Source organism: Ochlerotatus camptorhynchus, unplaced genomic scaffold, assembly GCF_037179485.1.
Source record: "Ochlerotatus camptorhynchus isolate MF236.1 unplaced genomic scaffold, CSIRO-AGI_Acam_v1.1 ptg000247l, whole genome shotgun sequence".
NCBI lineage: Eukaryota > Metazoa > Arthropoda > Insecta > Diptera > Culicidae > Ochlerotatus > Ochlerotatus camptorhynchus.
The window spans coordinates 817,610-830,686 of NW_027040737.1; the positions used below are offsets into that span (position 1 = coordinate 817,610).

Genomic DNA, 13,077 nt, shown 5'->3' on the forward strand with positions numbered 1-13,077 from the left:
TGATACAAAAGAAATTTATTTAGGTTTTATTAAAAATGATTGAGAATCGAATGACTTTGTCTTCGATGTTTTGAACTTGCTTCTCGAATCAGAAACCAACAATAGTCACCCATCATTGCTTCATCCCAAAACCCTTGGTAACGACGTTCCATCATCTTCATTTGTTGGTGAAAACGTTCGCCGTGCTCATCACTCTCGTCACCAAGATTTTCCGGGAAAAAATCCATGTGAGAATGTAGGAAATGTATCTTCAAAGACATATTCACACCTGTGTTCAGTGAAATAAAAGGATTTGAAATCAATTATATGTAACAAACACAATATTTTTGATTTATACCTATTTTCTCATAATTTTTGAGCAATTCATCGATGGCTTCCTCATAATCTGGGCTTCTGAAATTTCCTAAAAAGGTTGTGACAACACGCTGGAACGATATCCACGCTTCTTCCTCATCTGGTGTCAAAACTGTATTGAATGCGGAATCATTGAGCAGTTTTTTGATCTGTGGGCCAACAAATACACCTTCCTTTATCTTTGCGTCAGATAAATTTGGAAATACTGATTTCAAGTACTGGAATGCCGGCCCTTCTTTTTGCAACGCTTTGACGAAATTTTTGAATAGCCCAAGTTTTATATGTAGTGGTGGAAGTAATATGCGTTCTTTTACCACAAGAGGACCATTTTTAACGTTGTCTTTACCAATTGTGAAATTATCCCGTTTTGGCCAATCTTTTCGGACGTAGTGTTCCTTACGAGCTCGATTGTCCCATTTACACAAAAAACACATATATTTTGTGTATCTCTGTTGCAATCCAGTCAACATGGCAACGACTTTAAGATCGGAACAAATTTTCCAATTGTGTTGATTGTAATTTATCAAATTGAGGAATAGAGCCATTGATTCATACGTTTCCTTCATATTAACGGCATGAGCTAATGGAATAGAAGGTTTCTCATTCCCTTGATGCAGTAAAACGGCTTTCAAGCTCAACTTGCTGCTATCGATGAATAAACGCCATTCAGCTGGATCATATGGCTCTCCAAACTCTTCAAACAAGCCGTTTACGTCATGGCAAAAACATGCCTTGTCCTTTGTAGAATAATATTTGTCAAATTTCTTGTGACGATTCCTGTGACAAGAAATTTTGTCCTCCTTGCTCAGCATGTTGTGTTCTTTCAAGCGTGATGCCAGCAATTCGGATTTCTCCTTCGATAAGTCGAGATCTCGCACCAAATCATTAAATTCGGATTGTGTAAACAGTTTTGGGTTTCTTTCTAATTCCACCTCGAAGTATTCCTCGCATTCCTCCTTGAATTCCTCCTCACTTTTTGTAACGGTCGATTCAACAGAGGGCGCTCGTTTCCGCTTTGGATAAACAGGATACGGGACCGAACTTGAATGTGGAAAAGGTTTTGTCATAGAAGCCACTTGTGGATACTCAACTGTTTTGTGACGTCCTTGTTGCTTAACTTTTGTCAAGCAGAAATAACAATCCGTTGCATGACAAAACGGTCAACGCCATATGGTGGGCATGTCAAAGGACAAATAGCGACTGACAGATAACAAATAAGTGAGTTAGTAAGTAAGACATTAACACTTATCAAAAATAGATGAAGTAAGATAATGTCGATCAGGAAAGAACAAAGCACTACCATGCTGTACATAAATTGTTTATATGAAAGTTATTCAAAAAATCAATTTACCTTGCGCCTGACATCCACCTAGCCAAGTACGTTTTGCACGAACTACATAATACTTTTGGAATCCACGGTTCGTCAAAGTCTCCAGAATCAATTTTAAAATAAAGCCTGTATGCAGTTTGCAACGAAGCAGTGAAATTGATCGATTTTGTAAATATATAGTTGCCACACGCGTAGCAAAACTTTTGAGGATCATTTTTACACTTGAATTCACGTTTTGTCGTATACATCGTTAAGCAATGTTAAAGAAAGAAAGCTGTCAAATTGAGTTGGTTGCGTTAGGTTCTCGCCGAGCGGTCTCACAAACACTAGCGTAAATTATATTGTTGAAAATATCCCATTTAATTTTGCGTGACAGCTGGTAGTGTTAGTGAAATGCATCGTATGCGTACACGTCCGCAGAAAGGCTTACTGGAAGTGGTGCATGAACCTAGGAGCGGGACAACGGCCAATCTTGGAGCATTCAATTTCCATGATTTTACAAAAAATTTCTTAACTTCGACAATTTCCAACCGATTTCATCCATTAAAGGCTCATTTTCTCCAGTTTTTAATGGACTTTAAGAATAAATTATGGAATGATTTTTTGAATCTTTTTATCCCATTAAAAATGTTGATTAAAACAAGATTTTTATGGAAAATTCGCAGGAAAAATAAAAAAAAAATGCTGTAAATTTTTAAATGACTTCAAAATTAAATTTTTAATCAAGACATAATGTTGTAGTGAACGATAGCAAATTTATTTAGCTTCATTTTCATAAAAAAAAGATTTGAAATTGGTGCACTAGTTCCAAGATATTGACATTTTAGTAATCGTACTTTTGTCCAAAATTCAAAAAAATCAAAACTTTTGTATATCTCAAAAATGGCTCAACTTTAATTTTTTCTGACCACGGCATTGAATTCAGCGTAGGATTTTGCATTGGAAATGATCATCACCTTACCGAGTTCAAAAATGCTGTAAACTAGTGTATTTATTTATTTATTGAGTACCGTGAAAACTAAGCATTGAAGCGTAGGATTTTGCATTAGAAACGTTGGTCAACCACTAAAGTTCACACTTTTTATGTTGTTTTGTAAACTAGTGATATTCTAGGAGACATCATATTGCTTAACTCAATAGTTTCGACGCAAATGGCCATGTCCCACTTTTTTGGTTTCGTCCCACTGTGGGAGGGTGTGAAATCTAAAAAAATATGCACTGATCCGAAAAAGAACCTGCATCTTGTCCGCTATCTACTTGACATTTTAGATGTGTCACATCGCTTGGTTGGCTTTAGTTTGTTGGTGGAAAAAAAAATGATTTTCTATAGTTATGATAACTCAACCTTCCTTTTCTATGGAATAAACAGTAGGTTCTACTATTTATTATATTGTGAATATTTTATATATTTTATTATATTTTATTATAATCTTGGATCCTAAATTTTTGTGCACGGAATTGTGGATTTTTTTTTAATGTTTGAATTTACTAAATTGTTTCTTAAGAGCATCTTTGCAAATTTCAAGGATTTGCTTACGATCATTCCAAACAGTGTTCACCTTATCATTCTGTCCGGTATTCCCTAGAAATTTACTCCATAACAGTCGCGGAATTCTTACTAATTATCGCGTTTTTTTTAATTTCTCTTCATTAGTTTCCTTTCAATTTGCTTGGAGTATTCCTCGGAAATCTCTTGGTTTAATTTAGAAATGTATTGTCCCAAAATTTCCTACGATTTCACCTCTCAAAATGCCCTTAACTATTTATATATTTTCAAAAAGTTCAAAAGCAGTTATTTTCGACGCATCATTTCAGATTGCAAAAAGCTCGACTAATTTTATTTATTTTGCTATTTGAATTATTCGAAAATGCATCAAAGTAAATTAAACCTTAAGAGATTTTCTTGGAATCATCTTGGAATTTTCTCGAAACTTAGTATTCCTTTGAAAATTTCTTCCAATTCTCTTGGAGCATTTTGCACAGTTTCTTTGGAAATATGCTCATAATTTCTCGACCAACCCTCCCGGATACTCATTGAAGTTCCCTCAACTCTTTTAAATTCTCTTAGGAATTCTGAACTTATTTCCTTGCAGCTCTCCTCAAAATTTTGGTTTGATTGATTGATTGATCAACATTTAATCCCAATAATAACCTATTCAGAATTACCTTTAAACTCACCTTTACTTCTCCTTACAATTAACCATTTAATTCGAGCAGTTGAAAAGTGACGTTTTCAACCACTCGAACTTCGAAATAACACAATATTTTGAAGGTTTTTCTTCTAGAACCACGAGAAAAGTAGCCAAAAGTAGTGCGTTTCATCGAAGACATCATATCAAGAAGACTGCAGTCAACTTTGCCAGAATCCAAGCGACAGATGCAATAGCGCTGCGCTTGAGTGAAGGTGGAAGCAACGCATTGATAAATGAGCGAATACACAAACCTTTCTTCTGAGGACGTAATCTTTGCTATCAAATTCGTTCGAAGCATTTACCTTTGAGCGGCAGATGACGTGACTTTACCTGTCTCATAGCGTTCGTATGAGAAAATGGAAGAGTTGCCAGTCTTCTTGATCTGTTGTCTTCGGTTTCATAGTAAAATAGTAATTTGATGGTCCAATTTTGTGAAATCACTGCTAGAAAGTTACGGTAAAACTGCTCTACAAAGTGGTCCATTTTCATGAAATAGGGGAAATGATGGCTTTGGTAATAACTTAAGGTACGTTTAAGATAATTTTGTCGGATGCTATGTTCGGATGCGTTCACACTTTTCAATAGGATCGTTAGATTTGACGTTTGATTTGTAGAACGAAATAAGTTTGTGCTTAATTTTCATTCGGCTAATTCAGCAAAATAGCCGCAAGTGAGGTGAAAATATATATATCTATATATTTTTTCTAAAATTTCACGGATTTGAACCACTAAAGAACACTTGATTTGTGTTTCGATGGCATCCAGCAGCAACTCTAATAAAATGTGGATGGTTAGTTTGATTAACGACGAGTTCAGGGTATCATCCAAACCATCAGTGGAATAGTTCAATCATCTGGGTTATCGTTCGGGTATGATATTTTTTTTATTAGGGAAGGTTAACCGATTCCACTATTCAATAATGTCCTGTGTATGGTTTGACTGATTTTTATTTTACAGTGTGATTGGCCTTTTATTTTACAGCCGTAATGGCTTTGATCATGACATGGTCAACAAAACAGTATTTATATAATACGAAGCATGTATTATTTAAGAATCAGCATGCCAAACAGCAGGTTTGAGAGCCCAATAAGAATTTTGTAGAGCTTCAGAGAGGTTCGGAGATCTACTGAGAAATTCGTTGAGCTTCAGGGTAGTACCATAGACGTAACTCTAAGACCAGAAGGTCCCGAAGAAGCGAGCTCAACTTTTTGGCTCAGCTCTGGTACTATCTTCGGTCCCAAGCTCATCGATTCACCCCTCGAAACATAGGAACATCCAATAACCCCTCATTTTATCTGCCAAACTTTCATAGCGAATCAAAACGAACATTGTGTAGTACTAGAATTTTTACTAGAATGGGGTACGTTAATCGATTTGCTTGGGACCAAGTGTCAAGTAGTGAGCCAATTTTAAATCGTTAGTTTCGTATTGATTGTTGGTAGTTCGTAGATCTTGAGAACAGAACTACAAATCTTCAGAAAATTTTACAGAAATTAAAAGAAATTAGCAGAAATTCATTAAAAAAAATCCGAAGAGAGATCGTAGATCTTCAGATAAATGTTCAAAGAAATTTTCAAAACTTCAAGTAAGCTAAAGTAATTTCTGATCAATTTGTAAAATTATAAGCGACATTTTGCAAATTTTCAGGGAAATTCGCAGAACTTCAGACAAGTCTAATAATCTTCAGTGAAATATAAAGTATTTCACAGAAGTTTTTTAATTTACTGATAAATTATTGAACATCAGAAAAATTCGTAGATCTTCAGAACAAAGCTACAGAACTTTGAGACAGTCTACAGAACTTCTGAAATAATCACAAGAATGGTCATAGATCTTCAGATAAATTTGAAGACCATCAAGAAAGTGTGCAGATTTTCTGATGCATTTTTAGAATCTCATAAATTTTAATTGATCTTTAGTCAAATTTGCAGAACTTCACGGAAGTTAGACGATAAAAAAAATATTTACACGATTTCAGAGAAATTTGTAGATTTTGAGAGAAACATTTAAAACTTCAAGGTAACTCAAATATGTTCAGATAAATTTTGAGAACTTAACTTCAGGGAGATTTTCAGATCTTCAGGGTAGCCCGAGAGCCTACAGAGGAATTAAAAAAAAAATCAGAGAATTTTGCAGATCTACTGGGAAATTTATTGAGCCTTAAGGTTTTTTTATTGTAGATCTTGAGAATAGAACTACGGAGCTTCAGACAACTATACAGAACTTCAGAACAGTAGATATTAAGAGAAATCTGCAGAACTGCAAGGAATTATGCAGATCTTCAGATACATTCAGTTGTTCAGAAAGCTTTAAAGCTTCAGACAAATGTGAGATCTTCAAAAAATCGTAAAATTACAGAAAGGTACTTCAATTTCATAAACAATCGCAGCGAAGTACAAAGAACATCAGGAAGTTCGTACATTTTTGGAAACAAATGCAAAACTTCAGCAAAACTCACAGAACTTCGGGAAAGTTCGCCGATCTTTAGAAGTATTTACACAACGTCAGAGAAATTTTTTAAATCATCAGATAAATTTTTAAGACTTCAGTCTAGTTCAAATATTATCAGTTAATTTGTAGAACTTTGGGGAATTCCTGATTTTTCTGATAAATCTGCAGAACTTTATGAAAGTCCACGAATCCACAAAGAAATTTACAGAACTTTAAAGAAGTTCGGAGATCTACTGAGAAATTTATTGAACTTCAGGGCAGTTCGTAGATCTTCAGAGTAGAAATACAGTACTTCAGAAAACTTTACAGAATTTAAAAGAAATTTTAGGAACTTCAGAAAAGTTCAGAGCGCAGTTTGTAAATCTACAAAAAAATCTGCAGATGTTTAAATACATTTTCAGAATTTTATTGCGGTTCTTGGTTTTTAAGAGAAAAAAAAAACAGAACTTCAGGTAAGTTCGTTGATCTTTAGAGATATTTGCACAACTTCAGAAAAAATAGTAGATCTGCAGAGAACTTCCTAAAACTTCCAGGAAGCTCAAAAATTTATAGATTATCTTTTAATTCTTTAGGGAATTGTATAGATGTTCAGAGATATTTGCAGATATCCATTGAACCATGAAAATCTACAGAGAAAATTACACTACTTTCGAGAAAAGTTTGTAGATTATTAAAAAATTAGTGAACATCAGAGATAATTTTTTATCTTTAAGGATCTTAAATATGCAGGGATTCAGGAACTTTGTAGATTTTTAGGAAAATTTTCAGAACTTCTGAAGAACACACAGCACTTCGAAGAAATCTGTAGAACTTCCGAAAAGTTTGCAGATCTTCAGGAAAGTTTGTTAATCGTCAAAAATAGTTAATCAGAGAACAGAAACAAAACTGCAGGGACTTCCGAAGGTCTACAAAGAAATATGCAGAATTGAGTTCTTAACAGAAATGTTCAGAACTCAAGGAATCATGTAGATCTATAGAGAACTTTTCCCACTAGCTTGTCGAAAGTTGGTATCGAGATCCTGGCGAAGTTTTGAAATCTATTTTCATCTTCATATCGCAGTTCTTGAAGGACAAGATGAGCCAGATCCTTGCTGATGTTCCTCCTGAGCAACCATCCACAAAGTTCAGCCTTCTCCTTCTGATTTTATATAAAATAATAAAAGTAAATACGCCTGCCGAAGCTAGAGCAATTTCCCGGTAATTCATGATGGAAGTATTTACATTTGATTCCTGATACAGATTTGTTTTGAAATCTAAATTGACAGATCGACATGTGCAAGCAGTGTGAACACTAGCAAACAGAGGGGTTCGACAAAGTGTGTCGAAAGTAAATTCGAGCAGATTTTTCACTATGGCGGCGGTCCAAATCAGATCAAGAAACGGACCTTTAGACATTTCAACATTCTGTTTAAACTTTATCTGTGTAACAATTCACGAAACCTTATTAAATTTCAAAATTATGAAAATTTATTTGGTGTTTTCAATGGAGTGGTTTTTCTCTGCAGAAATTTAAAATTAAATGCCGTGTTTTTTTTTACTGTGGCATCAATTGACCACTTTGTCAAGCAGTTTTGGCGTGACTTTCTACCAGCGATTTCAAGATTTCATGGTCAATCCGAAACCACACTGAGGCAAACAAACATAAGCATTTCATAAGGCTCGACTTATGAACGACACATATGAATGATTTTCGTATAACATGAGGTGCTTTTAACCATTTAATTTTCCCAAGCGATGAAAAACAAGTGGTCAACACAGTCTGCTCTATTTTAATATATTTCTGTCAACATTATTTTTCATAAGGTAAATCAATGAAATTCATACCGTTTTCATGTGGCTAAAACGAATAAGTGGTACTTATGGAATTCTTACGTTCTGTTGCCTCGAAGAGTCAAAGATGGTGAACGTAATAATAAAACAACACTATCTGTCATCTGGTATATACTCGTGAAAGGGAGCTCAATGTCATGCCTCGCAGGCACATATTCCTGTCAGTCGAAAGCCTTCATTTACTAATGTACCCCATTCACAAAGGCCGAGCTGAAAATGATAAAAGCGAAAGTCATTACTCGTGATTTCACGTAAGGAAATTCTAAAGAATCGGAACCATTCACATCCCATGAATTCAAAATGAGAAATCTCATCGGTATGGAACGTTCAAATGATTGTTTGAATGCAACCAACATGTTCCCATTTCCTTTCAGAATGCCCTCATCATCACTTGTGCATCTCATTACTTACCTTGCCTCTCACCAGAAGGCGGGACATCGGTTCAGGTGAAAAGCGAAAACATAAACAAATCCACATTCAGAGAGGTTCTTGATGCATTTCAATTCAATGTTGTTGATGCTGGGGTGATTCAAAATTCCCACCAGCCGACTATGATGATGACGGTTCTGTAGAAATTCCCAGAAAAAAAAAACCAAACAGCAGAGGCTCAAGCGTCAAGATTTTCCTCTTTTTTATTTTGAATTTGAATTGAAAAGCAAAAACAAAGCAAACACGACAAAAAGGAAATGGAGCGTCCCCTTCGGGGAGATCGCATGCAAACGAGAATAGGGTCGACCTGTGTTTCCCGGGGAAACCGCAAAACGTGTACACTGGAGTCGCTTCTTACGCGGTTTTTTTTTTACACGGTTTTTTTTTTACGCGGTTTTTTTTTACGCGGATTTCGGAATTTACGCGGTTTTTTTTTACGCGGATTCCGGAATTTACGCGGTTTTTTTTTACGCGGTTTTTTTTTACGCGGGACGTATCACCCGCGTAAAAAGCGACTCCAGTGTAATATGTGTTATTATTTGCAAACGGTAAGCTATGGCAGAAAGCTGAGAACGCCGTATTTGCCATGGCATGCTTGGGTTTATTTTGATAACCTTTTCATTCGATCGTTTCAGATTCTTAGGTGAAAGCTTTATTTCTGATCTTTAAAGTGGCTCGAGAATGACTGACAAATTAAATAACTCCTATTTTATTTTTTTTATTTTTTGCAGGTATTTGACGAGACAAAACTACTCCCAATAGAACGATACAACCGGTATGTTTCAATCGAATAAACATAGATATTGTTCCATAATGCCTGAGTCCTGCGTTCAACATTTTTACTTAGTGCACCCAACGCGGCAATTTTTAATATTTCCATCAATGGTTTCATCAATAATTTTGGAGGGTTTTGAATAAATTTCTTATATCCGATGGACTATTCTGAGGCAACCAACAACATTCCTGACATGCCCCGAATCAGGTCCCATCTGCTGATATAGTCAAAGAGCAGGGGGAAATGGCGGGGATGTATTGAAACTCAAATCAAACTTTTTTGAACTTGCGTCAATATGTCCATCAATATTTTCATCGTCAATATTACCATCAATATGATGATCAATACTTTCGAGTATTGACAAAATGATTGGCCGTGTGGCGTCTGCTTCGATGAGCGACAGATTGTTCACGCCTGTCCAAAGTAAGTCCAAAGCGGAGTTACTCATAGCACTAAGTAAATCATTTGTTTTCGTAACTGAGTAAAATTACTGTATCAACTTGACTCAGTCTCTGAGTTACTTTCAACGGACGTGTTCAACTTTTCGATTGCTAATAAAACATTTCTCAACGACACCGCTGCCGCCATTTGCTTGTAAATCAATCACCGGCTCAAATTCGACGGACACATCACCTGCCGAAAGTTTACAAACTTATCGGAATCCCACACGGCGTTAAAGTGCGTGTCCGAGCGTTGTTTGTTTAAAAAGATAACGCCCCGCTCTATATGGGAAGAAAGATTACAGTATGTTCTACACCCCTCGGTACAATGGTCAATTAGTGAAAGCAAACTGATAACGTGTAGTGTAACGAGTTTACCCGAAACCGGATTCCCCTTCGTTTCCCGCTCGACGAAAAGGAATGCCAAAAATGTGATCTTTCGATGATTGATGGAAGGTTCAACGACACTCCAGTAACCGTTGTCTGTCTATATTGTGTAATCATTATGTACTTCCGCTGTGCTCGGGGTTTGTCATCTGAACCCATTAACACTGCACTTCAAACATGAACAAGTGGCCCACCCAGAGCGTGTAACCTCTGCTCGAAGAGGTACTCGTATTTTCCTCCTAATAACATGCGTTGCCGTAAGTTTTCCCCTGCTGGCTGGGAGATAAATTTTCCCCCACTAAGTCCTAGTCGGTACTGGGGCGCCCAGTTTGGTGAAAAAATGGATCGCCGTCCGTTGTGACTTAGAGTGCGAGAGATCAAGCATCAACCTCCACGACTGAACTGAAGGGCCATTGACGACCTAGATCGTAGCAAGCGTGCGCTGCGCGCGTAGGTTTAGATTTCGTAGGCCAGGCAACCGTGAAACATGTGCCGTGGAGAAGCGTGCACAGAGATTACATCACATCCCGGCCCCGTGCGTTAAGTGTCCAAAATCTCCCAGTTGGAAGTCGGGGGAAGATGGTGGCGGCGTTGGCGACGGTGCTCGCGTTGATTGATGAGCATATGCGACCTCAAAATCGACCGATTTGAATGCTCTTTGGATTCAGCCTACTGTGGTGGTGGTGATGCATTCTAGTGGGAAGAGCTAAAGCGAGATGCGTTTTTTGCTTTTACCGAGAGCTGGAAAACCGATCAAATGGAGCGTGAAAATGTGCGCCCGTTTCGTGGAAAATCCGATCATGGATCGGTTGAGAGCGATGATTGAGTGGAGTTTGAGATTTGTTGTTGGTGGTGCTGCCGTTAAGATAAGGTAAGGTATCCAAACAACAATTTTGGTTTTCTGGCGGTTCTGTGAACCATGATTTAGACTTGTAGAACGCTTTAAACTTCGATAAAAGTTACAATGTTGCTTGAGTAGTAAATTTCAGGAAATTATAAGAGGAAATCTTTGGGTGTGTCAGAGGATGGGAATCGAAAGATTATATTCTAGATGAAATCAGAGGAAAGGCTTTGATAAGTGAACACCCAACTTACATTTTCAGTATATATAAAGGTCCGTTAAGACTATCTGATTTCTTGGTCTGATTTTGACCGCCGCCACTTTTTCGAACCCCCCTGTTTGCCATGTTGAAAGAACTGTCGAAAATACTTCCATCGTGAATTACCGGGAAATTGCTCTAGCTTCGGCAGGCTTATTTGCTTTTATTATTTTAAATGAAGGAGAAGGTGAACTTTGTGGAGTAGGTTATGGTTACTCAGGCAGGAGGAACACCAGCAAGAATCTGGCTCACCTTGTCCTTCAAGAACTGTGATATGAAGATGGAAATGGATTTCAAAACTTCGCCAGGATCTCGATACCAACTTTCGACAAGCTAGTGGGAAAAGTTCTACATAGATCTACATGATTACTTGAGTTCTGAAAATTTCTGTTAAGAACTCAATTCTGCATATTCCTTTGGAGGCCTTCGGAAGTCCCTGCAGTTTTGTTTCTGTTCTCTGGTAAAATATCTTTAACTATCAACAAACTTTCCAGAAGATCTGCAAATTTTTCGGTAGTTCTACAAATTTCTTTGAAGTGCTGTGTGTTTTTCAGAAGTTCTGCAGATTTCACTAAAAATCTACAAAGTTCCTGAATCCCTGCAGATTACAGATAAAAGATCAAGAATTATCTCAGATGTTCACTATTTTTTTTAACATGATTCAATGAATATCTGCAATTATCTCTGAACATCTACACAATTCCTTAAAGAATTAAAAGATTATCTAGATATTTTTGAGCTTCCTGGAAGTTTTAGGAAGTTCTCTGAAGATCTACTAATTTTCCTGAAGTTGGGCAAATATATCTAAAGATCAGTGAACTTACCTGAATTTCTGTAAATTTCTGTTAAAATCCAAGAGCTGCAATAAAATTCTGAAAATTTATTTAAACATCTGCTGATTTTTCAGTAGATTTACGATCCACCCGCTGAACTTTTCTGAAGTTCCAAAAATTTCTTTTAAATTCTGTAAAGTTTTCCGAAGTACTGTATTTCTGCTCTGAAGATCTACGAACTGCCCTGCAGTTCAATAAATTTCTCAGTAGATCTCCGAACTTCTCTAAAGTTCTGTAATTTTCTTTGTGGATTCTAGGATTTCTATAAAGTTCTACAGATTTATCAGAAATTCTTTGAAATTCCCCATAGCTCTACAAATTATCTGAAAATATTTGAACTTCACTGAAGTTTTAAAAATTTATCTGATGATTTACGAATTTCTCTGAAGTTGTGTAAATCCTTCTAAAGATTGGCGAACTTTCCCGAAGCTCTGTGAGTTTTGCTGAAGTTTTGCAAAATGTTCCAAAATGTAAGAACTTCTTCACGTTTTTCGTGCTTCGCTGAGATTTATTTTTGGAATTGAAGCACTTTTCTGAAATTTTACGATTCTTTCTGAAGATCTCACAGTTTTCTGAAACCGTGAAGCTATCTGAATCATTAAATGTCTCTGAAAATCTGTAAAATTCCTTGCAGTTCTGCAGATTTCTATCAGTATCTACTCTTCTGAAGTTCTGAAAAGTAGTCTGAAGCTCCGTAGTTCTATTCTCAAGACCTATGAGAAAAACCTTGAGGCTCAATAAATTTCTAAGTAGATCTGCAAACTTCTCTGAAGTTTTTCAAATTCCTCTGTAGGCTCTCGGGCTACCCTGAAGATCATCTAAATTACGTTAAGTTTTCAAAATTTATCTGAAATATATAAGCTATCTTGAAATTTTAAATGTCTCTCTCCAAATCTACAAACATCCCTGAAATCGTATTTTTTTTAAATCGCCGAATTTCCCTGAAGTTCTGAAGA

General features: G+C 36.4%; 1 protein-coding gene across 4 annotated transcripts in view; it reads left to right on the forward strand.

Moving 5' to 3' along the window:
• LOC135704757 (interference hedgehog-like) overlaps positions 1-13,077 on the forward strand; it is a 202,133-nt gene that overhangs the window by 81,574 nt on the left and 107,482 nt on the right. For 3 of the 4 annotated variants that reach the window (XM_065226246.1, XM_065226248.1, XM_065226249.1), the window contains exon 2: positions 9,318-9,361. The exons of the other annotated variant lie outside the window; for it this stretch is intronic. The gene's annotated coding sequence lies outside the window, so the exon portion shown is untranslated. The remainder of the gene's footprint in view (positions 1-9,317; positions 9,362-13,077) is intronic. 4 annotated transcript variants of the gene reach the window in all.